The 25,297-nt window shown below is 54.7% G+C and overlaps 1 protein-coding gene across 4 annotated transcripts in view; it reads left to right on the forward strand.

Annotated features, from left to right (window-relative positions):
• The first annotated feature begins 759 nt into the window (after window positions 1-759).
• LRFN2 (leucine rich repeat and fibronectin type III domain containing 2) overlaps window positions 760-25,297 on the forward strand; it is a 175,328-nt gene continuing 150,790 nt past the window's right edge. For 3 of the 4 annotated variants that reach the window (XM_032409872.1, XM_032409871.1, XM_032409875.1), the window contains exon 1: window positions 1,103-1,599. The gene's annotated coding sequence lies outside the window, so the exon portion shown is untranslated. Of the gene's footprint in view, window positions 831-1,102; window positions 1,600-25,297 lie in introns of those variants that run through there. The other variant, XM_032409873.1, reaches the window with a different exon arrangement.

Genomic DNA, 25,297 nt, shown 5'->3' on the forward strand with positions numbered 1-25,297 from the left:
AGAAGAGATGGATTGAGACATTTTCCCTGCCCCTGGATTTACCAGCCAGAGTACCGGCAGGAATCTCAAATTTTCATTTCCTTCAGTCCCTCTTGGGAAGCCCAGTAAAGGAGAGCCCAGTCCAGCCTTACCAGGAACTGGTTGCTGATCCTAGTGGGCAAAGAGGACAACCAAAGGAAGATAACACCCTGGCCAGGCCCAGACCTTCTGATGCTAAGCCCACAGTCGGCTTGGAGTAGGGACCACCTGCCACGTGCCGTGGACAAGTCGCTTTACTCTTCTGGCCCTCAGTTCCCTCCTATGTCAGATGAGGGTTGTTGGGAGGATCAGACCAGGAAAGAGTTGCAAAGGTGCTGTGCGAACTGCTGGCGCCACTGCACACCTCACGGATCCCCGTGATACTCACGGAAGGTCTAAGTCTGTGTGTGCGTATTCCGGGCGCTCATTTTTCACCGGTCCCTCGCCAGGATGCGGGACTCGGAGCTGGGCCCGGGGCTGGGTGGCCGCGACCCTCCCAACCCCCAACCCCAGCCCGGGGCCGGCGCGGCGGGTTTTCGTCCTGCAGGCGGCGGGCTGAAGGCTGCACGGCGCGCTCCGCACGTGAGGCGGCAGCACCGGCGCCGGCCGCCCGGCTCGCCTTGCGCAGGGGCTGCCCGCGCCGCTGGGTCGCCGAGCCCGCCCTCCCGGCTTCCGGGGCTCGCGGCCCGCCCGCCGCCCTCCCGCCGTTCCGTGCGAGGCCCGCTGTTCGGCTCTGGCCGTCGCCGCGCCACCCCCGCGGGGACCGCGAATCCCTCCGGTTTCGGCGGCGGTGTAGGTCGGCACTGAAGGAGGTGCGCTGGGCGGCGGGCCCGGCTCCTGCAGCTCCGCCGGCCGCCACTGGGGGCTGCCGCGCCGGCGAGCTCGGCGGGGACGGTGCGCACGGCCCGGGGTTCCCGGGCGCCTCCGGCCGCTGGGCTTTTCTCCACCGCCGGCCCCGCGCTGCCTCCGCAGCCAGCCCAGCTCCCTCCCGGATCTGTGCGTGTGATCGCTGTGCGTGTGTGTGTCCGGGTGCGCGCGTGTGCGCGCGCGCGGGGGGCGGTGTGCACGCGGGGAGTGCGGGGGAGTGTGTTTGTGTGTGTGCGTGTGGGTGTGAGTGCCTGGCTCGCTCTCGCTGAGACACACACACACTCACACACGCACAACCCGGCTGGCTCGTCTGAACTTGAAGACACCCCACATTCCAAGATGCCGGAAGTCCCTGGGAATGCCCAGGGTTCTTCGATCTGGAGAATCCTACCGGCATCTTCCTAGGTGGTGGTGGGGGGGGATTATCTTTTTTTGTTTTGTTTTTTGTTTTTTAATCTGGAAGAGAAGAGAACAAGTTGTGCTTTTTCCTCCCTTCTTTTCGCTAAATGCCATGGATATAACAGAATAAGCCGCTCAGGGCTCTCCCCGCGTGGACGTCCGAGGCCACCATCTGCCTGCGTTCGCCGGAGCCGGAGGGCTTAGCTCGAGCCTGTCTCGGGCGGGGAAGGATGCGTGGCCGAACCGGGGAGCCCGGGCGCCCCGCGGAGCCGGCCTCGGAGCCTCCCAGCCGGGGATAGATGCTGCCTCGCCCAGGTGAGTGGTCGCCGCCGCCGCGTCTCCGCGATCGGGGTGTTTGCGGGAGCTCGGCGCAGGGCTGAACGCGCGGGGGGCGGGGGGGACCGGGAACTTTGCATCCCTTTCTTTTTCACTTGAGCACTCGTCACCAGGGCACTCGTGCGGACACCTTCTCTTTTCGCCCATCCTTATCGCGGGAGGTTTCCTTTCCTTTCTTTTTTCCCCGGGAGTGGGGGTGAAACTCTGGCGAGCACGGAGGAGAGTGGGTCCGAGTGAGGCCAGCGAGCAGGAGGGAGAGACGGGAGCCTCAGGTGTATGGCAACGTTGAAAGCAGCAGGACAACTTTGCCGCCAGACCACTCTTGTTGCATCTCCCCACATGCGAGGCCTGGCTGGAGCTATTGCTGGGGGCTGGGTCGGACGCCAGGGCTCCCTGCGCTCCGTGGGCTGGGTGGGGTGGGGTAGAGCTGGGTGCAGAGGGGTTGATTCAGCGCTGATGGAGGGAAGGCAGGCATCACTGCAGTTTGGGGAGGCAGGTAGGGCAGGCTCAGGGCCCTGTCCTGGCCTCAGGCAGAAGGCAGGGAGATCAGGGGGATTGTGTGTGTGCAGCTTGGGGCATCAGAATGGCATGATGAAGCAGTATGGAAACTGGCATTAGCCATGCCTGGTTGGTAGGTCTATCTCCCACCTAGCCCTGCCCTGGTTCTAAGGTTGGCCTGAGCAGGGAGGAGGGAGAGGGATGGACTGCTCTGAGACTGGCAGTGCTGTGCTCCCTACAGACCCTGAGGCAACGACAGGGAGGTGTCCTGCTCCCCTTCCCATCACCCCAGTACAAAGAACATAGGCAGCAAGTCCCAGGGAGACTGAGCCCCTGAAAGCCAGAGCCTGAGAAAGAATGAGGAGTGAGCCTGAGCAGAGACTGCAGAGGGACTGAGCCAGGCCCACACCAAGTGCACGCTGAGAATCACAGACACCACAGACAGACAGACAGACACTTGGTGGGAAGAGGGAGCTGGAGTCCTAGGCATGGCTGTAGATGCTGACCCCCTGCCTTGCCACAGTGGTGTGTGTGTGTGGTGGTGGTGGGGGGGGGCGCTGTGGCTGCAATGGGCTGATTGGCCTTGTGGGGCTGGGGGAGGGCACTGGCTGCTTCAGGAAACTGACCCCCATGGCAGGGGAGGAGCAAGGCTGGGGAGGAAACTGCCAGGCTCTGAGCTGTGAAGTTGCAGGGACCAGGGAGGGAGGTTCTGGGTGGGCTGTTGTCCGTGTGGTGGGGCCGGGGGGGGGGGGGGGGGGGCGGGCGGGGCAATTTGGAACTAATGGTGGGGAGGCCGAGGTAGGGGACTGTGGGGAGACCGGGAGCGTGGGTCCCGGGTCCTGGGGTTGTGCCCTGGGCTGGTTGCCGCCCTTGGCTTCATACAGCCACACACAGGGGAGCCCAGCTTGGGACTTGGTGTGGAGTACTTTGGAGGCTGAAGGGGATCAGGGTCGCGCAGGGAGGACTCGGGAGGAAGCTCCTGAGGGCCTGGTCTTGGAGCTGTCAGCCTCCGTGGACCACACCAGCTGCCTGGGCCCTTCTGCTGATGCTGGGATGTCGTCTTTCCCTTCTGACTCTGGCTGGGATGCAGAGTTCCGTCCGTCTCTCTCCTCCAGCTCCTCACATGCGTCTGCTCAAGCCCCCTGTCCAGCCATCAATTTAGAGTTCTGGTCTAATTCCTGCTCAGGAATATCGTTACTTAACTTCCTGCCCTCGCCCAGGGGAATACAAACAGCCAATGTGGCATTTCGGTCTCAGCCTCTGGCGCGGCTTCTCCAGGAGGTCGACTCCCAGCTGCAGCTCCTGGCCGGCTGGATGGGGTGCCCGCCGGGGGGGGCCGCTGGGGCTCGGGCTCACTGCTTCTCTGCGGTGCCACTTCCTTGCCCGGGCCCAGCCATCTGAGAAGCTGGGGAGTGTGGTCTCAGAGCGGGTGAGCAGGGAGCTTCCGGAGGCTAGACTGAGGAGGGGACGGATGGGGTGGGAAATGCAGATGAGGTAGGTGGTGCCACTGGGGAAACTTGCAGCCTTTTGGCCACCCAAGCTCTGGTTTGGCTAGAGTGGGAATCCGCTTTCTTGTCTCAGCTGCAGCTCTGAGGTGGAACCGAGGATCCAGAGGATTTGGCCCCCGAGTGTCAGGCTTGTCAAGTCTCTCCAGCCAGCAGGGTGGAGGAGGGCCTCTCCTCCTTTCAGAAAGTCCCCTGGCCAAGGTGGAGATGAACACCGTTATTGGCATCTGGTGCCTTCCCATTCTGATGGGGGAGGCCGCCAGACTGAAAGCAGAGATGACACCAAAATACCCACCAGGGATAGCCAAGTGGAATTGGACCCCCCCACCAACAAAAGCAACAATTTGGGTGTGTTGTGATTTTTCTTGGGACACCATTGGTGTTTTAGGGTCCAACTTATTTGAAGGGATAGAGTCAGCATATCATGGAATGGGACCTACACTTGGAGGGTTTGGATTCAAATTCTGACTCTGCCACATCTTTGTTGGTTAACCTCTGGAGCTTCTATGTTCTCCTTTGGTGAAAGAAAATAATAACATGTGACTCACAGATGTGTTATAACTTTATGTTTGTCCTGGTGCTCCCCAAACCCCCTGTTCAGATCTGAGGAGTGTTTGATTGGAGGGGGAAGGGCCCCTCAGAGACAGGAGGGTAATACCCCTAGCTTTCCCCACCCACCTAGCTGTCAGGAGGGTTTGATGCCATCACCTGTAAATTGATCATTGGAAGACTTCAGGAAGCCCTCCAGAAAACTTTGGGAGTTGATATTCAGAGAGCAAATTTCACCTCCGGGGCTGTGGCACCTGCTTCCCTCTCCTTCTTGTTTGCTTCAGATTTTTACAGCCATGCCCATTTGCTCAGGAAGCCCAGGCTCCGTGGTTTTCAAGTGTCATCTTGTCACCCTTCCCTATCTGAGGCTTGAGTGTGAAATTTCTCCCAGAACCTGGCCCCTGCCTTCTCTTCTCTGCCTCTGCCTCTTGCTGTCCCAAGAGTGGCCTTACCAGGATGGTGTCGGGTCCAGACCCACTAAAGGGGCACAGCTCCTGCTGGGGTCTGTGTGGGGCCTATGATTGGACCTGGGTCCCCTCTGTAGAGCTGGGAGGCACACCCAGCTGGGGAGAGAGGCTCAGACCCAGTATGTATTTAGCAGGGTCTGACTAATGAACCAACTGGAATAGGAGTGGAGAAGGAGCTCCCACCATAATGGGCATGCCTAAGAAAAGGTATTTTCAGGGAGCAAGCGGTCAGATATGAAGATGGGGACCAGGGAGAGTAGCCATGTCCAGCCTGCTCAGAGTGAGGGCAATCAGGAGGGCTCCTTGGAGGAGGTAAGGATTTTAGGAAGAGCAAAAGCCCATAGAAGTCCACAGAAGGCAGATTTGTTTTCTCTTAAATTCTTAGAGGTTACTGGGGATTTGAAAGATTTCAGGGGTAGGGTACTGAACAAGCAGAATGGATACTCTGAGAAATTTCTGAGGCTGTCAGGCCCAGCTCCTTGAAACAATTTCTTGGTTGCTTATTATGTGCCAGGCACAATGCTAAGTGCTTCACATTATTATCTCATTGAATTCTCCCAATTCCATGAATTTGCCACTATTGCTACCTCTACCTTCCAGATGAGAACACTGAGGTTCAGAGAAGTAGGGACCTACCAGGTCACTAATACGGGACAGAGCGGTCACTCGACTCTCATGTCTGTCTGAATTCAAAGCCCACCCACTTCACTCCTCTGTGCTGCTTTGCCCTGCAGGTGAGGAACAGTGGCCACCATGGGCCCATGCCTCTCCCAAGTTCTGCTGGCCTCCTGGGGAGGCTGACTTCAGAGTCTCCATTGCAGACCCCGCGAGCCCAGCCTTGCCTGTGGGCATCTCTGTCCACCCTGCCCACTCACTCCCACCGGTTTATAAGCTCCCCTCAAATAGGCAGTACCGTCCTCAGGGGTAGGACAGAAGATGGGACAGTGGAGTGAGCACCAGACAGAGAGTCTGGGAACCCAGCTCTGCTGTGTGTGTGACTTGAGTGAGGAGCAAATCTCTTTACTCCCCTGGGGCCTCATTTCCTTACTGACGAATCAGGATGCTAATGCTTACGGCATGTGTGAGTGCACTTCATACAGTGAATAATACCGTTAGCGCTCAGGGTTATATTTGTGACCCCTTCCTTATTGATACCAAGTGACTAAAATGTTAAATGTAGTACTTCTTAGGGTTGAGGGCATGGAAGGTGGGCTCTAATGTATCAGCTTCATGTGGGACAAGGGTTAACCAATAAAGTCACAGGCCAGCATATGGGCGCTGTGCCTTTTGGGAAAAGGGAGGGTACAGAACCTGCAGAAGAAGGGCATGTGGGCCAGACAGTTGGGTGGCTTCAGTGGCAGGCAGCTAGGAAGGGACACATCGACATAGACATCATTTACTTTTGGAATCTGGCAAGCATCAGTGAAGGTTGGCCCTGGAGTAGGCAGAAGGAATTTTCCTTAGGCCGATGTTTCTAGACGTTCTTTTCACTGTGAACCTCTCCAAGGAGCCTTCTTAGACACTTTTTTTTCCTGATTGCACCCCTGCATGGATTTTAATACCACAGGTATAATGTGTATCTGTTTATGTACTGCAGGTGTCTCCGTGCCTCATAAACCAAAAGTAAGATTTTTTTCACCCCACCCAAGAACAAATTTTTGCCCCCTTGGGGGCGCTGTTGTCCCCATTGAGAATGCGTGCTTTAGGACTAACAGACCAGGATTAGAAAAAAGTGGATTATACTGAGGCTGGGAGAATCCAGGAGATGATGAGGAGGACAGATTCACTGTGACACGTCACTTCCTCAGGGGTGGTCCATGGACCAGCAGCATCAGCATCTCTAGAGAGCAGGCTAGCAATGCAAACCCCATCCCATTCTGGACCTCCTGAATAGGCATCTTCATTTTATCCAGAGGGGAAGTGGGGGCGGGGTTGGATGCACCACCCCCTAACCCAAGGCTAGTTTTGAACAGAGGGCCAAAGGACAAGAGGTAAGAAGGCAAAGAGCAGAGACAGCCATGTGCTGGGTCACTGGCTTCTTAAACCACTGAGTCCAAATGCAGCAAGCAAGTTTAAGGAGTGACATTGTCTCTACTTGTCCTGATCTATTAGTCTTTACTTTTTTCCAGGTGATGTCCTTGCATTGTAGCTGCAAGATGTGTAGAGGGGGTGGGGGTCCTGGAAAGGAGATATGAGGCTGTGTGTGGCCTGGCTTCCGAGCTAACAGAAGGCCAGGCCGCCTTGGGTTTGAACAGATCTGGGCCCTCTTTCTTGAATACCCCTATGGGCCAAGGCTAATGGGGACCAGACCAGCCTGAGGGACAGACCAAGCCTGGAGAGACAAGACTTAGGTATTAAACTGTGTCAAGCTGGATTAAGTAACCAAACTGAGCTCTTGTAGTTTATCAGCCTGCATGGGATTGTCTGCCGTAGACCCTGGGAATCCTTGGCAACAATCCTGTATTAACAGGGCAGCCCTGTAACGTGAGAGACTGCAAAATCCCCAAGTTGGGCTCTTTAGAGTTCAATGCATTTACTATGGACATGTCCAGTGTTAGTCCCCCTGCTGGCAGGAGCTGAGCGCCAGTCAACCTGAGAAGCAGGACACCGAGTTTCTCTCAAGCCCCCTTCCTCTGGGTCATCTCCCCCAACCCATCCCTTTCTCTACCCCACTTTGATGTAGGCCAGCACTCAGTGGTCTTCCTTCTTGTCTGAACTCAGGTCCCTAATATCACTTTGGTCCTCCCATCTCCCCTTCCCAAAGACTCACTCCCTGTTCCTTTCCCCAAAGCTAGCGCACTCCTCACCTACCCTTTCTGATCTGGTGCCCTGTTAAGGCAGCTTTAGTCGAATAAAACTGGGGGAGGGGATTCACTTTGGTCCCCAGCTGAGACTGTGGAGGCTCTTACTTCAGAGGACAATTGACCCTTGAACTGTATGGGTCCACTTGTACGTGGATTTTTTTTCAAAATACAGTATAGTACTGAAATATGTGGATTTTTTCCAAATACGGTTTAGTACTGAAAACATATTTTCTCTTACGATTTTCTTAGTAACACTTTCCTTTCTCTAGCTTGACTGCAAGAATACAGTACATAATACAAAAAACATACAACATGTTCATCAGCCATGATATCAGTAAGGCTTCTGGTCAACAGTAGGCAATTTGTAATTGAGCTTTTGAGGCAGTCAAAAGCTATGCATAGATTTCCAACTGTGTGGAGAGTCAGGGCCCTTAGTCCCCATGTTGTTCAAGGATCAACTGTAGCTGTAAACTGGGTCTTGCAGTTAGATTATTCTTCCTGGTCCCCCAAATGAGTGATATATGGTCACTCAGCCTGTAAGACTTGGAGGCACTGGGGGAGTGAGCTCGGCTCAGGCTTCATCTTGGGTCTCAGAGTCTAATGAGGGAGATGTGGGAGCCTCCGGGATGATGGCAATGAGGGTAAAGGCATGCTTGAGCTCCTGGAAACCCCTGGAAATTTCTAACAAGGGCCATAAGATGAGGCCCTGCCATTCTAAAAAGGTATTGAAGATTTTGGGGTGGGCAAAGTTGCTGCCTTGATTCAGTGCCCCCCCCCCTTAATGAAGCCATTGTTACACCCACATAGGTCCTGCTGGGGCAGAAAGGCAGGAGGGTAGATGGTGACCTGGGGTCATGGGATTAAAGGTTAGAGGTCCTCTTACAGCACAAGGCACACAGCACAAGGTACCAGGGCTCGTGGTGGCAGACTCCCTGCTGTGCAGGGGATCCTGGAATGAGTTTTATCCGTTCAGCTCTGCCAGGATCTCGCCCAGTGACTTGGGCAGCCCATTTCCCTTTCTGTCCTCGCTTGTGCAATGGGCCCAAGGCTCCTCAAGTCCCTTCGGTTCAGGTATTTGATCTTTTGATTTATAAGTCCCTGAATCTGCCTGAGTAAAGATACTTCTGCTGAGCCCCCCAGGCTCTGGAAGTGACTTGTCCTCCAGCTTCCTTCTCTTCCTGTCCTCCCAGACAGTGCTGACCTGATGTTTCCTTCCACTTGATGCCCTCTGACTGCTGCAAACCTGCCCCAAATCCCGTTACTAGGTTACTGAGTTCAGTTTTGAATAACCAGGATTCCAGGGCTGCAATGTGAATGCCAGTGTCTCCTTCCTCCCTCACTCCAGCACATGCATGCACGCGCACACACACGCGCACACTCACACACACTCCTACATACTCACACGTGCACTTATGCACGTGCACACACACCCACAAGCAGACCTGCACATACACACACTCTCACATGCTCACACATCTGCACACCCACACATTCACACACATATACACACTCCCACACACACATGTGTAAACACGTGCGTGCACACATACAGACCCCTATACTTCTAGCTTCATACACATGAGCACACACGCACACACCTGCACATACACACATTCATACATGCTCGCACACATTCACACACTCATACCCACGTATACACACACATATAGACACACACACACACTAGCACACACTCCCTTTGTCTGCTACCGCCACTTCTCCTTCAAAGACACAGACACATGCCATCCAGCCCTTGCAGGGCACAGGCCACCTGACAAAGAACACGTCTGTGCATGGTCTCCTGTGGTCCCTACGGGTCTCTGAGCTGGGCAGCGCCTATTTTGTCCTCCTCCCCATTTAGACGAGGAGCTAGACTCAGATGGGGAAGACCACAGGGGTAGCAGAACCAAGATGAGAAGCCAGACTTCAGGTGCCATGCAAAGGTTCACGGTCCCAACAAAACTGCCACAGTGTGCTCACACCGGTCACTGTGCCTGCCGTAGGACATCCCTGGGAAACAGAAGGCTCTCTCTGTCCCTGAGTGAATCACTGGAAACTGGTTCCCAGGAGATGCATGCATGGGGTGCTGGAGCTGGCACTGGGGCACCCTGTCCTCTGCTGGGACGCGTGTGCACTTGCGTGGCGGTTGGGTGATCCTTCCTTCCTGCCTATCGGTCTGCTCTAGAAGCTTTGGTTCAGCAATGGACAGCACTGCCCTCAGTCAGCCCCACGGGTGTCCCAACCCCAGTCCGCCTCCTTTCCACGGAGCTGGACAGGGCGCAGGAGAGGACTGGGACTGGTCATCACCAGGGCCTCAACTTGCTTGCACTTTTGTGCTCCTGAGGCGGTAGGTTCTGGAATTTGCTGCCTGCCCTGGGAGTGAGGCTTCCTTTCACTTGTTCCAGCATGCCCCCTCCAGCCCCCGCGAGCCCTCAGGTCAGGAAAGCCTGGTAGTTTAGCATCTGGTGACCCAGGCCGTGCTCCATCTCAGCCTCTCTCATGGCTGGCTGGTCGGCAGTCCTCACAGATTTCGGAGCAGTTCCACAAGCAGCTACTGAACGCCTACTGTGTGCCGCCCAGCAGGCTGGGTGCCGCAAAGATGAATCATCTTTCTAGCCCGCATGCGCACACAGCCCCCTCGCGTCCACCATCTGAGTGATCCTCCTGTACTTTTCCCAGTCCTGCCTGTGACCTCCAGGACATGCTGGAGTTGGGGATTGGGGGGGGGGTCCCAGGCTGGCTCCTTTCTCATGCCTTCCCTCACCTGTGTGTGTGCGTGTGTCTGCGCAGGACTCAGCTGAAGGTCACACGTGATCTACACAACTGCAGACTGTGGTGGTGGTGGTGGTGATGATAATGGTGGTGGGGATGAAGACCACTTAAGAAATGTTCTCTCACGCTGAAAAAAAAGAAAAGAAAAAACAATGTTCTCTCACACCGCTTTCCCAGACCCCTCTTCTGCCCCATTACTAAGCTGACATCTCACCGTCTCACCCAAATGCAAACTGACTGGATGAAGAGATTTGGGGGCTGTGGTCCCCATTTAGGGGCAGCTGACCCTAAAGGAACCATGTAATCTTCCTCCTGGCCTGGTTACCAGCGTCACAGGGGCTGAGCTGGCGAGAAGGGGAAGTGAGGAGAGGCCTTAGAATAGACATAAATCCCGGACCCTCTGTCCAGTCACGGCTTCTAAGTCCATGACAGGTGCGGGCCATCACACTGGGGGGAGGACGGTGGCCCAGCCTTCGAAGGGCAAGAATCTGGGTGTTGACTGCTGGCAGGGAGGACAACAGGGGGGTTGCAAGTAGAGCGGGCAGGTTCCTGACACTTGAGAAGCCTTCTCTAATGGGGAAAGCCCTGCTCCTTGTCCTGGGGCAGCTTACGTCAAAGAGAGGATGCAGCAGATAAACATGGCGCATTATGTGGGAACACTTAGACGCTAAGCCACGGGGATGCAGCATCCTTCTTATGTAGGGACCGTGTGTGCACTTGGGCCCCCCAGTCCTAGGGTTTATGCTGTGTCCTGTTTTCTTGGTTGTGTGAACTCAAGCTGGTTCCTCTCTCTGTCCCTCGGTTTCCTCATCTGCAAAATGGGGATAATAATAGTACCTGTCACATGGGGTTGTTAGGAAAATGTAATGGATTACTATATGTAGAGTGCTTGGAGCAGTGCCCAGCACACAGTGAACGCGGTGTAAGTATGAGATGTGGTTATTCATAGTGGGTATAATAATGGCATTTCCCTAGGGCACGGAGAAGAACACTGTAGACCAACTTAACTGATACTCTTTTCAAATAAGCACCCCTTTAATTCTATAGCAACTTGGGGAATTTCATAGTACTCTCACATGATCCCATTGGACCCTCCAGACAATCCTACCAGGCAGGCAGGATGCACATTATGAAGATACCCATTTTACATGAGGGGAAACTGAGGCACAGAGGTTACCAAAGTGATTGCTGGTCCAGTTCGGGTTTCCATTCTACTTCAAGGCCACACTGTGTTCAGCTGAGGGGTTAGGGGAATTTGGTGGGGAGGGTTTGGGTGAAGATGGTGGATGGGCTCAGGACTGGACCTCCCACCTGGCCCTTATTGGTGTTGGGATCCGATCGCTGGGGAACGAGGCACAATGTGGGGGGAGTTCATGTCATGTTCCGGGTCTGCATGCCCAGACTGGATCTACACAGCATGGCACAGGGGAAAGCAGGTTGCGTCTGTGCAACACAGTACATCAGGGGATGGGAGTTAGTGGTAGGGCTGTAGGACGTACTTATTTGGATTTTTTTGAAACCGTTCTGAATGCCCTGGGGTGGGGGTAGAGGTGGGATGTGCTGGGGGTCCTAAGAGGGCTGGGGAACCGGGACTGGGGGAACGTCTATCAGGAAGGAGACCATTCATTCAACCTGGTCTGTATGTGAAGAAAAGGCCAGAGAGAGACATCCCCCTGGGCCATGATTGCTGCCCCCAGCCTCCAACACCCATGCCCCAGGGCCCATCCTGGTAGTGGGAAGAGGGACCACCTGGATCCGTTGGTTTGAAGGAGCCGGGAAAGCATCTGGGGCAGGAAAATGAGCCTTGAGCCAGGACACAAAAGAGGGAATGAAGACTTCCAGCAGGGAAAAGCCAGGCCCAGAGGGATGCTTATGAGGTAGGGTTTCGGGAGCTCTGGGTGAGTTGGGGTACAGGAATAGACGATGGGGTCAGTGTCTAGGGCGGGACATGGGATGGCGATGGGGAGTAGGTGTATGGCCATGAGGAGGGGACAGGAGTCAGGGAGGCAGTGAAGGCCAGCAGAGGCTAAGAACCCCGGGAGGAGAGCAGGGGTTGGGAGCCAACTGGGGCCCGGGCCTCCCGGCTTCTCCTGCCGCAAAACCTGGCTGCCTGGAACCAAAGCACAACCCCAGACCCCCTCTCTCTAGGGAACAAACCCAGGCCCCAGCCTCATTTCCCAGCTATGGGATCCGCCGGGACCAAAATCATGTGCCGTGTAACTATAGCACATAATTGGGAGGCAGGTGCTGACAGCTCCAGGATAAAATCTGAGCAAGGAGAGAGCGGCGGATCCTGAGCTCCAGGCTGGCCGAGCTTGGGGTGTGAGTAATCTCAGGCCGGGCCACCCCCCCACACTGCTGCTCTGTGGCGCCGGGCTGCTATTTACTGCATATTGGTTTTTAAATTACAGTACAACATTGATTCCCTGCTCTTCAAGTTCAGGCCTCGCTCACCATTCCTGTCTCACTCCACCTCTCTCTGCCTCTCCTCCTCTTCCTCCATCTGTCTTGTCTCTCTCTCCACTCGGTTTTTAATGCGGAGTATTATCTTACATTGTATCGTAACCCGCGGGTATTATGTTTATATTACCTGATATTTATGAGAGTACATATTCTGTTCATCCCTTCCACATAGGCAACAGCCCTTGACAGTTTGTCAAGCTCGGCTTGCAGCCATGTTTATCTACTTTGGACCCCAGGACAGTGAAGAAGTAGGGCAAGCAGGAACTGTCTCCACCTAAAGGTGGGGAAACTGGGTTCAGAGAGGCTAATGGAATGACCTGGTCATGCTTGGATTGAATGGTATGATATTATACCATCAGGATAATGGCTTCTGAGTACTGAATGCTTACGCTGGGCCCAGAATTGTCCTAATGGAAGCTTTATGGACTCGTTTTATCCCCACATTAATTCTGTGGGGTGGGCACTGTTATGAGTTCATTTTATAGGTAAGGAAATGGAGGCCCAGAGAAGTCAAGTAGCTTGGCCAAGGTTACGCAGATCAGAAGAAGGCAGAGCTTGAATTCGAGGCCCAACGGCATGGCTCCTGAGCCCACACTCTTGTCTGCGATTCAGGCTGTCACATGCTGTGACCCCCTGAACTGGAGCGGGGTTAGAGGATTGGGGTGAGGGGCGAGGTGGCTTCTCCATGTTACTGGAGGCATTCTTGGCCTTACACACCTTCAAGGTCTGTAATCGCTTTGCTGCACCCGAGGGAAAGACAGGGACCCTTGCGCTAGCTGGAAATGCCCCCAGAGTGGGGGCCGTGTACCTGACTGGGCCCCTAGTATCTGTAATTTGGGCTGCCAGGCCAGGGCAGGAGGGGGGGGGGCACAGGGGAGGGGTGGTGGACGCCCGGGCCGGGCGGCTCGCAGGCTGCCTGCCTCCTTCTTTCCCATGTCCCTGGAAGCAGGCTGCTGTCTTGACCTCCATGGGGTCCCGATGGACTGCCTTCGTGCACTTACCCTTGCCCTTTGGGTTTCATCTCCAATCACAGGCAAAGCTGCTTGGGGGCCAGGCCCATCTCCAAGCCGGACTTGGCTCCCAGGGGCCCAGCAGGCCAGCGGGCATCAGAAGAGTTGCTGGTGGTGTCTGGGGGCCCTGCATGTTCGGCTGCATCCAACCCCATCCCTGACGGGGCGGTGTTGGGGGGCTGCAGAGCATTGCCCTCTGCGGCCTGACACTCCTGTCTGAGCAGAAGTTTAGAAGGTGTCCTGGCTTCACTCGGGACTACAGCCATGGGCCCTTCCTTTCCAACTCCAGACTCCTCACAGTCCCTGCCTCCTGCCTCCATCCTGATCAGATATTGCCATGGCTTGAGTCTGGGTCACATAACGCAGCTCGCTGTGGCTGGGAAGCTCATCTCACTGTCCCCACTCTCTTTCTCATGGGGGAGAGGAGGCAGGCGTTCTGAGACAAGCAGGAATGCCCTGCGCCATCTGCCTCTGCACTGCCCCTACTAGGGGCGGGGAGGAGAGTGAGCAACGGGGCCTGAGCCTGAGGACGTTACTGTGGCCTGGCTTCCTGGAAATAAGCTATCCCGGGGGAGGGGGTGCGCAGGCTGCATATCTGCGCGTCCATGGACCCACTGCAAAGTGGCACTTTGGGTGCCCATGCTCCCTTGCCAGGCTCTGTACCATCTGCCCCTGCTAAGGACCCTCAAACTAGGAAAATGTCAAGTATAAGGTAAAGGGACCCTTCCCTTCCCTCCCACGGGCTCAGAATCAGCAGCTCACACCCCATGCAGAACACAAACTGGCAACATCATTCAGAGGGGTGATGCTTTTTTGTTTTTATTAATTGGTACTATTTATTGAGCACTTGTTATATGAGGGGAAGTCTAGCCCAGTGATTGAGGCCCAGGAACCCGACAGCCTGGGTTCAAATCTCAGCAATTGCACCTATAAGCTGTGTGACCTCAGGCAGGCCACTCCCCACTGAGCCCAATTTCCTCCTCTGTAAAATGGGGCTCACACCAGCACTGGATCCCCAGGCTTATGGCTAGAGTATGAAATGAGTGAATGTCTACAAAGCACTCCAGTGCCTGGTCTGGGGTGTGGATTAAGTGTCTGCTGGTGCTGTGATCGACATGCTTTCTCTCCGCTAGTTCCCTTACTATCTTTGCTAAGTGGGTATTACCACTCTCTGTGCAGATGTGGAAACTGAGGCTCAGAAGGGCAAAGGGGTTGTTTGCTTGGGACTGAGGGGATTCCTGGGATGCAGGACTTTCAGTGTTAAAACCAGGGAAGTTCCAGGCCAACTGGGATGAGTCCCAGGTCCCACAGAAACTGCGTGGCCGAGCCAGGATTTAAACCCAATCATGTCTGATTCTTACTGCCCTTAACTACCACACTAGCCTCCCTTGGGGCCAGTGCCCCTCTTAGCTGCCCACATTTGCTGAGCCCCGGCAGGCAGTCTCCTATTTCATCCTCATAAAACCTTGTGAATTAGATAGTCTTATCCAAAGCGTACCAAAGAGACAACTGAGACACACAGAGAGGTCAAGTAACTTGCTCAGGGTCACCCAGCCAGGAAGTGGGTGAGGCGGGGTTTGAGCCCGGGCTATCGGGAGCCCGTGCCCTACACTCCCAGTCTCTCTGCTACACCTTCCCTTGCATCTCTTCCCAGTTCCCTCCAGGGCACGTGGTCTCCTTTCTTCATCCCAGTGGCCTGAGGAGTAGACAGGGTAGGTACTTTTATCCCTGGTTACAGGTCAGAACACAGACGTTCAGAGAGGTCAAGTAACTTAGCTAATGTCACGTAGCTTGTAAGTGACAGAAGCAGGATGAGGTTCATCAGAGGCTCTCGGCCGGCGCTTCTTGCTGTGGTTTCCTTGTTCGATAAGTAGGAGGAGGCCCCCAGCTGAGCCCAGTGCCGTTCAAATTCCTAGAAGGCAGGAGGTCTCGGTCATCACTGGGTCCCACGTGCAGAGGGCTGGTTCCCATGCTCGGGCTCCGGGATGTCATCTGACCCCCCTGGCAGGTAGAGGAGGCAGCTTGCCCCAGAGTGGGCATGCTGCCAGTCCTACTGCACGCCCCACCCCGCCCACCCTCTGGGGACTGACTGCAGCACGGGCTGTGTTTTCCTGGAAGGGCAGCAAAAACTCTATTAACCCCAGGCTTGTTTCTGAAGCAACTAAATAAAAGAATTGGGAAAGACAGTGACAAGAGTCTATAAATTCTGAATGATGTTCAGGAAAGTGGCCTGGACCTTAGCGCCCATAAAACCCAGGCAGCCTGCTGGGTTGGGGGTGATTTATGGAGCCCTTCATCTGCCTTGGGGTCACCTGCTCATCAAGCTTCCCACTTGTGAGGTACTTTTCTTTTTAACTTCCAAGCTCTTTTCATAGTTGTTGGCATTGTGTGGTTGTCCTCGAGCCACTCACAGGGATGAATTACTCCCCCATTTAACAGATGGGGAAACTGAGGCATGGAAGGATTGGCGAATAGCCTAGGCACGCATAGTGACCCAGGTCCCTTGACTCTGTCCTAGGAAATTCTTACTAACATTTATACTGATTAGCCTTTACTACCTGCCGAGAATGTTCTAAGCACTCTATGCTTATTAACTCATTTAACTCCCCACCCTCCAACCACCCTAGGACATAGGACTGTTGTCACTGGGGTTTCTATTTTATAGTGAGGAAACTGAGGCAGAGAGAGTTTAAATGACTGGCCCAGGACTACACAGCTGGAACATTGCAGAGCCAGGATTTGGATCCACACCCTCAACCATCGTGCCATTAGCAAAGAGGCAGAATGGCCTGTGGGGGTGTGGAGGGGCCCCTGCTGTCCCTGGAGGACCTGGCTGGCTGCCCCTGCCTGGGAGATGGTGCTTTGTGCTCTGGCCAGCTTCAGCACTGCCAGATAAGGACATTCCTGAAGGAACAGTGAGGGCAGGCAGGTGGCAAAGTGCCATGGACAAAGCCCTGGGTTGGGAGTCTGGAAGCCTGGCCTCAGCTCTGCCACCTGCTGGCTGTGGGACCTGGGTGACCCCTCTGAGCCTCCCACCCCTTTGCCTCTGCCCTGCTCTGATCTGGACGGAGGTGGGGCATCACATGGTTTTCGGGGTGGGGGGGCCTGGCGGTGGTGATGGCAGCAGAAGGAGGAACACAGAAGCTCCAAGGCCAGACCAGGCCCTACCCTCACTGTGGAAGCCCAGAGCAGCTGCCCAAACTGCAGCTAAATACCTGGGCTATTTACAGTGTCTGGCACTACCTGGAACTCGGAGGTTCTGCTGTTTTAGGGGGGGTCTGGCCTGAGGCCACCTCCCTCCCCTTTGCCCTGCCTAATGGAGTTTGCTGGAAGTTGGGGGAAGGGACGGGCTTGGCCACTGCCCATTACCTATGGCGCTAACATGGCTTCCCCATCAGGTGCTCATCCCTGAGGGTGGGGTAAGGGGCTTTGCTGGGGGCAGTGGGGGTGCAGCATCCTCTTATTCTGGCCAAGGTCTGTGAAACCCCAGATCTATGGAGGAGAAAGTGAGCAGAGGGACCTCTTCTGGTTCCTTCCCTTCCTTGGCATTCTTTGGCACGCTGCCGGCCTGGTGCCTCCGTTCACCTCACTTGCAGATGACAGGTGTTTCCTGAGCTCCTAGTATTGGTCAGCTGCTGGGCTACACAGGTCAGCTAGACCTGGTTCCTGCCCTCAAGGTGCTGCCTGTCTGGCAGGGGAGGCTGAGAGGTAAACAGGCAATTATAATACACTCTAACAGAGCTCGATGGGAAGTGAGGAACCAGGAGAGCTTCTAGGAGGAGGTGATTCTCTCTGGCTTTTGCTAAATGGCCACAAGAGCCTCCTGAGGGCCCTGCCTCCCCAGGCTCCCCTAGCCCACCCTCAGACAGTGTGCATGCCTTGCTGAAGACTTATTGCCCTCAGGATAAAATCCTAATTCGTTAGGTGGCCCGCAAGGTGCTGGTCCCATCAGCTTCTTTCCCCGGGCTGTGCCTACCCCACACTCCTACTGGACCTCCACAGTTCCCAGAGCACGTCATGCTCTTTCCCACCTCTGGGCCTTTGGGTTCACTGGGTCCCCTGCCTGGAACACCATTTCCCCACATCTGGCTTGGCTGGATCCTTCTCCTTCAGGTGTCTGCTGAAATGTTGCTCCCGGGGGATGGCCTGAAACACCTCCCCGCTGCCCCCCAGGCTGAATTTGGCCCCTTGCTGCTTTCATTCAGGGCAGCTTTTGGTTTTTTTCCATATCCTTTCCCCTACTTGGTATTTGCTTGTTTGTTTATTGCTTCTCTCTTGCAGCCTGTGAACAACGTGAGGGCCATAGCCTGGTGCTTAGACTGGTCCTATGGCAGTGCTCACCAGCTGTGTGACCCTGGGGAAGTCACTTCCCCTCTCTGTGTCCCAGTTTCCCTGTGTGTAGATGGGGAAAATAATAGGACCTGCCCCACAGAGGCGTTGTGCTGGTTTAATGAGTTAATATATGTAAAGCACTTAGAGCAGTGTCTGGCACGTGGTGAGTGCTCAATAAATATTAGCTATCATCATTATTTTTATATCCAGTGCTTAGAATAGTGCCCAACTTAATGAATATTTAATGATTTGATGAGACACCTGGGCTGAATCTTCAAGAGAGTAGGTTGGGGTTGGTTAAAGAGAGAACAGTGGATGTCAGTCTTGGCTGTGCACTGACGTCACCTGGGGGCTTTAAAACCAGTGATACCTCCGCCCCACTCCCAAGAGAGTCTGATTTCATTGTTCTGGGTGTGGCCGGGCCATTGGAGGTTTCAAGCTCTCCTGGGACTCTGATCCCAGGGTTGTGAACATCGGAGACGGGGAGAGGTAGGCATTCAGGACAGCAAGAACATCCTGCCGCCAGGAGGGCCTTGCAGGGAGAAGACCTTGAAGAGGGTTATAGAGAGAGACCAGGGGCAGGGAGTTGAATGTGGCCCAGGAAGGCGGGGCCCCATGTGCCATACTCAGGAGCTCAGGTTCAGCTTGTGGGGAAGCCGGTAGGGAGCCTGGAAGGCTTTTAAAAGCTGGGAATGACACGGTCTGATTTGCCTGTAAGGATATTGGCCTGGGTGGATGTGTGGAGGATGGATTACCAGGAGTGAAATTGAAGGCACGCAGATCAGAGCACAGAAGGCCTTCTGCCACTGCAAGAGCGGCTCAGGGCCTGGCTCGTACAGGGAAGGCGACGTGCTTGTCCCCCACTTAATGACTTAATCCTCCTTCGCATGTCTGCACAGTGAAATCTGGTCAATGCAGGACTCCTGCTTGCCCCCCTGCCCCCAGCTACAGCCACAAGCCACGTGGATGTGACCCAGGCTGGTGTCGATAAACCCCGTCTCCTCCTGGCCACTGAACGGCTCTTCTGTCTAGGTTCTAAGGCACAGTGAAAAGTCTCTATTCCACGGCCCCTGGGCCCCCTGAGCTGGTTGTTCCAACCGGCAAGTCCCTCCCAAGCCCGCCTCCTGGTCCACAATGCCCTCCCAGCCTGCGATCTGAATGTACTCGTTTCTGCTCAGGTTCCAGGCTGGTCCACCCTCGAAGCACCAGGCTCCCATCCTCGGGGCTTCTCAGGAGCTCCAGCGTCAACTCAGTCTTCCCCTTACCTGTTTTGTAGGCGGAGGTCATGCTTCCCGACCCCCAGCTCCCTGGCCACCAAGCTGTTCCCATCTATGTGTTCAGTTGTCCTCCGGCACGTGGATGTGGGTCCCAGAGCTGCCTTTGGGTGGTAGGGCTCTCGATAAAGTGACCCACGTCCCTCCTACGGTACCACGCTGCATATCACCCCATGTCGATGGGTGCTCCAACCTGCTCTGCCACTTACTTGCTGTGTGATCTTGGGCAAGTCATTTGACCTCCCTGTGCCTCAGTTTCCTTGTCTACAAAATGGGGTGAGAACTCACAAACATTGAGTTAGTCTAGGGCCACCAGCCATGGTCATGGGTTTGACCAGCCATCCAGTTCAGAGGACACCATAGGCTGTACTTACCACCATGTTTCTTAACGTTAGGGAAGGATTTGGGACAGGACAGGCTAGAAAGCATCTTCATTTTCACCTCGTGGGAGGCCCTGCCGCTGCCCACATGAACAACTTTTTTTACCCCGCACCCAGTTGGGCCTGCCAGTTGCTGTGACTAACCGCCGAGATGCATGGGAGTATCCGTGCTGCAGAGAAGCTGCAGCCTCAGTTTCTCCCCATCTCTATACCATCTTAGAGATCCAAGGCCCACCTGCCGGCTCACAGTTCCCGGGGCCCGCGGATCGGGGGTTTCACAGTACTCGGACAAACACCGCAACCCAGGTGCTCCTTCCCTGTATTGTGGAAGGACAGCCCAGGCCGTTTTCCCAGGGAGGCCTAGTCCAGGCCAGGCCACCGGCAAGCCTCTAGTCTATCTGTACCTGCCGTTTCTCCTAGGACGGGACAGTCAGGAGACTACTGTCAACCGTAAAGGCAAGAGAGAGACAAGAGAGGGGAGAAACTGCAGACCACCTGGGAACAGTGAATCTCGTTTTCACATTGTGGGGGTAAACTGATCAGCTGGCGGCTGGCAAATTGGTTTGTCCGGGCATTTCTGTTCCTGAGCAGGCTGTCTAGGGGCGTCAGAGAACACAATGGCACCATTTTGTTTTTCCTCTCAGCATGGAGGATAACTAGAAGCCCAGAACCAGAGAAAGAGTGTCCTGTTCTCTTCTCAGACATGGGGATGAAGACCCTGGTAGCAGGAGGCTGTTCTCTTCTTGAGGGTCTTCCCTCTGTACTTCTTTTTCCTCTAGGAAGCCAGGTGGGCTAAGGGACGGGATCTCAGAGGCTGACCATGGAGCCTGGCTGTCCTGGGGACTTGCAGTATGACCTAGATCAAGAGGGTCTCCTCTGTGACCCTCTTCTGTTTCCTCATCCTTAAAGCTGGGAGATGGAAGAGCTACGCATATTCTATCCTAAGAATTCTAAGGAAATGGGCCTGCTTCTTTCTACTCTAAGCATACTCTTCGTGTTTCTCTTTAAGGCCACTCTCAAAGGTCATTATCCCAAGGTTTGGCTGGAATATAAGTGTTAGTAGGTCCCATAGTGATTTGTCTTGGGGTCCAAATTCCCTTTCAGTTGGCCCTGGCCATTACACATCTGACTTGGGGCAGGAAGAACAGTGCTCCCTTTGACTTTACGGGTTGGGAGCTTTTCTTAGAGATGTGGGAAGGCTAGAAACTCCAGATCCTTCTTAAGGCTTTTACTTGAACAGAGGGGTGCCATGATGATGGGTTTCTGAGTCCATGTCTCAAATGGTTAGAGCTTTGATGGTGGGGCTGCCTGTTTCCATCATTGCACACAGCACCTGGTGTGGGCACGCACATGGAGGGGGTGCTTGACGATGACTCACACTTTTGTGATGGCGAGGGCTGCAGTGATGGGGGGATGGTAGTGGAGGAGGTTGGGATGATCATGGGATGGACGTTATGATCGCAAGGATGGTGGAGATGGTTGTTGTGAATAAGGCATAGGGAAAGGCTGGGGAGGTAGGTAGGGCATCAGAGGCAGTTAGGAAGCATTTTTGCTAGGAGCAATGGAAAAAGGCATTGGAGGCTTGTAATTTAAGGGAAGGGGGACCAGAGTTATGTTTTCAAAAGCTCACTATAATTGCATGGTGGAAAGCCGCTCGGAGGATGGCGGGGGTGGGTGCATGCAGACCAGTGAGGAGGCCATTGGAATAGTCCAGGAGAGGCAGAATGGTGGCTTGGACTGGGATGGTAGACATGGGATGCAGAGAAGTGGGCAGATTGGAGCTGCTTAAGTGGTGAAATCAACAGGGCGTGGTGACGGTTACACGATACCTTGATCAGATTGGGGGCGCTGTGCGTGGGAAGGATGCGTCAGAGATGCACCTTAGATTTATGGCTTGGACAACTGGATAGATCATAGATTAATAAGCTCCATGGATCCAGGATCCATGGATTTGTCTTGTCCACCTGTATCCCCAGGTCCTCAGGCAGCAGCTCACCCAAGGTAGGGCCTCAGTAAATGTCGGTTGGGTGCCTATTGCTGTTGACCCTTGGTCATGACCATGATGGAAAGTGTATATTGTAATTTTGGTTCCCATGTCCTCCACTGGACACCAGACACTTTCGGAGCTGGCCCACAGATGGTTAACGGCCATGGGGCTGGACCTCAGAAACAGAAAAACTCGATTTTGAATCCTAAGACCTTCCTTTACTGGCTGTGTGATTTGGGGAAAGTTACTTAACTTCCCTGAGCCTCAATACATTCACCTAACAAATGGGGATACAAAGAGGTCTTACCTCACAGAGTTACACTGATGAAATGAGGTCATATAATAAGATAATGTTGTACAGCGCCTAGCCCAGCTCCTGGACCGTGGTTGCTAAGTGTGATGGTGGTTGTTTAAGAAAATTACTCACCTGTATCTCATCCAGCACCTTGCTGGGCACACAGCGTGGGGTGATGGGGAGGAAGTGAGTGAGGGTGGGGGGAGCCATGGAACACTTCGGGGACAGGGCTGGACATACCAAGGGAGACTGGTGCTCCTTCTGCAGCCAGCCTCTTGCTTCCACCCTGATTTCTATTCTTGTTTCTTGGCAGTCCAGGAGATGAGACTGTTTGTGACACGGCCTCTGGGGCTCATGGCAGGCCCTCCGTGCCGACAGGGAAGGCAGACCGTCTGGGGACTCAGCTGCTTCCATATCTACCTCTGCCTCGGCTTAATCCCAGCTTAGTCACAAAGAAATGTGTTTTAAAAATAGCAACAGGTGCTGTTCATCCAGATGGAACCCCTAAAAACCACTGCTCCCTAATGGTCTTTGCGCCATGATAAATGACTGGAAGCCCCTGGCAGCTGCTGTTCCCTGCACTCTTGCTCCCTCTGATGAGAAAGCGAGGACTCAGCAAGCCTGAGGACCCTCGAGGGCCCCCCTGGATGAGGAGGCGGTAGGAGTTCACTGGCCTGGTGGCTGGCCCTGCTGCGGTCTTCCTTGTGTGTCTGGGCTGGAGGGAGTGGGAGATAGAATCACAGACACTGAGCAACTGAAGGATGCAGAGAGGCAGATATTCTGAGGGCAGGACAGAGAGAGGCCCTATCCGCACCTGGGTCACCTGTGGGTACCATGCAGGTGTGTAGGGAGGGGTCTCTACAGAGTCAACCCTCAGGAAGAGACAGGTGGGGCCAAGAGCCAGCTGATGGGTCAGCAGCACTTGGTCAAAATCTAGACTTAGGCTGTAAGGAGACACCCAATATGATACACACTCCTACACACACAGAGACCCATGTACCCACCCTCACACCCTCCGTGGCCAGCCCCTCCAAGACTTGCCTGCAGCCCTTTGATGGATGTAGCCAGGGGCAAGCCCCACGTTGGGCCTAATGGGGTGTGTATGTGTATGTGTGTGTGTGTATGTGTGTGTGTATTGCATGCTTGCAGGTGCCTTTGCATGTACAATAGCAGCTTAATAGTTAATTTCTAGAAAAGTCTTCACCTCTAAGAGGTGACAGACACAGACTGGGCTTTATTTCACAGCTTTCTCTGGCTGGTTAATACATGTGTGTCAGCAGGACTGGGAAGTCCCTCCCCTCTGCTCCTCCAGTGGCTGAGACCCTTCGAGCCTCAGGGGCAGTAGAGGGAGACTCCAATGAGCGCTCCCTCTGGCTGGAATCACAACATCCTCCACGTGGACCCTGTTTCCCCTGAGGGCTGTGAAATTGAAAGTCCTGCGTCTTCTCCTCTTCCTTCACACCATACCCTCCCTGTTGGCCCGGCCCAGTTCTTAGTTACCACTCTCCCAGCACCCTTCAGGTCTGTGTACTTCCCCAATCCGCGCACTGCACTGTGGCGCCTCCTTCTGCCCACCCTAATCCTACCTTCCCCTAACCTCCACCTCCAGGAAGTCTTCTGTGATTGCTCCAGCCCAGCCTTGCCCCCAGCTCCCACCTCATTCCTCATCTGTGTCCCTTAGCTGTCTGTTGTCATATGTTCACTTTTAAATGATTTTCCTCTACTTCTCTGTCATCATGCCCAAGCTGGACTGTCATCTTCCAGAGGGCAAGTTTTGTGTTCCTTAGTCTCTGTTCTGTTCATTCATTCATTCATTCATTTGCTCACTCACTCTTCAAATACTTCTTGAACTTCTTGTCTGAGAGCAGCCAGACACTGGGCTGGGCCCTGGGGCTATGGAAGTGAGCAAGACTAAGGTTTCCTGCCTAGGGACTCCTTGACTCCAGGTCAGCAAATGGAGGGAAGATGCCCTGGACTCCCTGCAACCCGAAGTTAGAGAAGGAGGTGGGGAGGGGAGGCCTACTCGGGGAGAAGTGTTCACCCAGAACCTGGGAAGAGTGAGCAGCTGGGGTGGGCCCCCCAGGCCTGCTGCATCCCCCCTTCCTCCAGCCCCTCGGCCCAGCCCCGCTTGTCCTCACTGGCATTCCTTCTCCATCCTGACTCCTGCTAGGGTTCAATGTGGGGAAAGCCGGGGCTCTTGTTTTCTTGTAGACCCCCTGAGCTGGCAAGGCCTTCGGTAGCCAGCCGCAGCAGGGAGAGGGCGCTGCCCTGTAGCCTGCCTGCCGCCCAGGGCGCCAGCCCCTCAGGCCTGGGCAGCAGTGGGAGCAGTGCTCCTGGGAAGGTGTTAGGAGACATGGCTGCTTCTCCCAGGTCAGTCCCCAGCCAGCCACTGCGCCGCCCTCTGTGGGGCTTCAGTGCCCCATCTACAAAATGAGGGTTGCTGCAGAAGCTCCCCAGGGTTCCTTCCAGCCCCGAGTCCGCGAGGGAAGGCCTGGATTCAGGCCAGCTCTCCTGCAGCCCACAGGACGCCCTCCTTTGCTTCCTGTTCCCTGAAAGGCAGAGGAGGCGTTCCTGTTGCCGACTGCAGAGGGCATCAGAGGGGCTCGGGGCTCCTCCCAGATGCCCTCTGCCTGGGGCCTGAGCTCCTGGCACCACTTCGGCCCCGGGGGCGGTATGTCCTGAGGCCCCGTTGAATGTGCCTCCCTGCTGAACACACTCTGCTGATGACACTGGGTTGGGGGTGGGGGGGGCAGCTCCTCACGGAGGCATCAGTCCGCTCCGAACATCCCTTAGCTCAGACAGTCGCTCCACACAGTTGCTGAATCACATTACAGAAAGGGAGGGAGCACACATCCTTTAGGGTCGGGTAGATTTGGGGGTGCTCCGGGTCCTCTATGTTAGTGGCTTTCAAACTTTATCAACTGGAATGCACAGTAAGAAATGGATTTTATTTCACAACCTCATATGTACATTTGAGGCATTCAAATACCCAGCACGTGTATAATGGAAACAAAGTATAAAACAGCATTCTTACTAAGTACATGCCCTATTCTATTCCCTCCTCTCCTCTTCTATCCTCTCCTCATCTGTTAGGCATGCTGGTTATGCCCTACTGCATTGATCGCGTGACCCACCAATGGCCCATGGACTACAGTTTGATAAACACTGATCTAGAGTGATCGGGCAGATCTGGCGTGATGGGTGTAGGGAGCTTCTGTCTATTCCAATGCACGTTAGTGGGAGCAGCTTGCCTCCTGGAGCATCTTTAGGCTGGCTGATCCAGACAGAGCCTGTTGCACTTAGCAGTGTGCCCCTACTACAGACCCTTTGCCCACAGGAGT

Source organism: Phoca vitulina, unplaced genomic scaffold, assembly GCF_004348235.1.
Source record: "Phoca vitulina isolate PV1807 unplaced genomic scaffold, GSC_HSeal_1.0 scaffold11, whole genome shotgun sequence".
Lineage (NCBI taxonomy): Eukaryota > Metazoa > Chordata > Mammalia > Carnivora > Phocidae > Phoca > Phoca vitulina.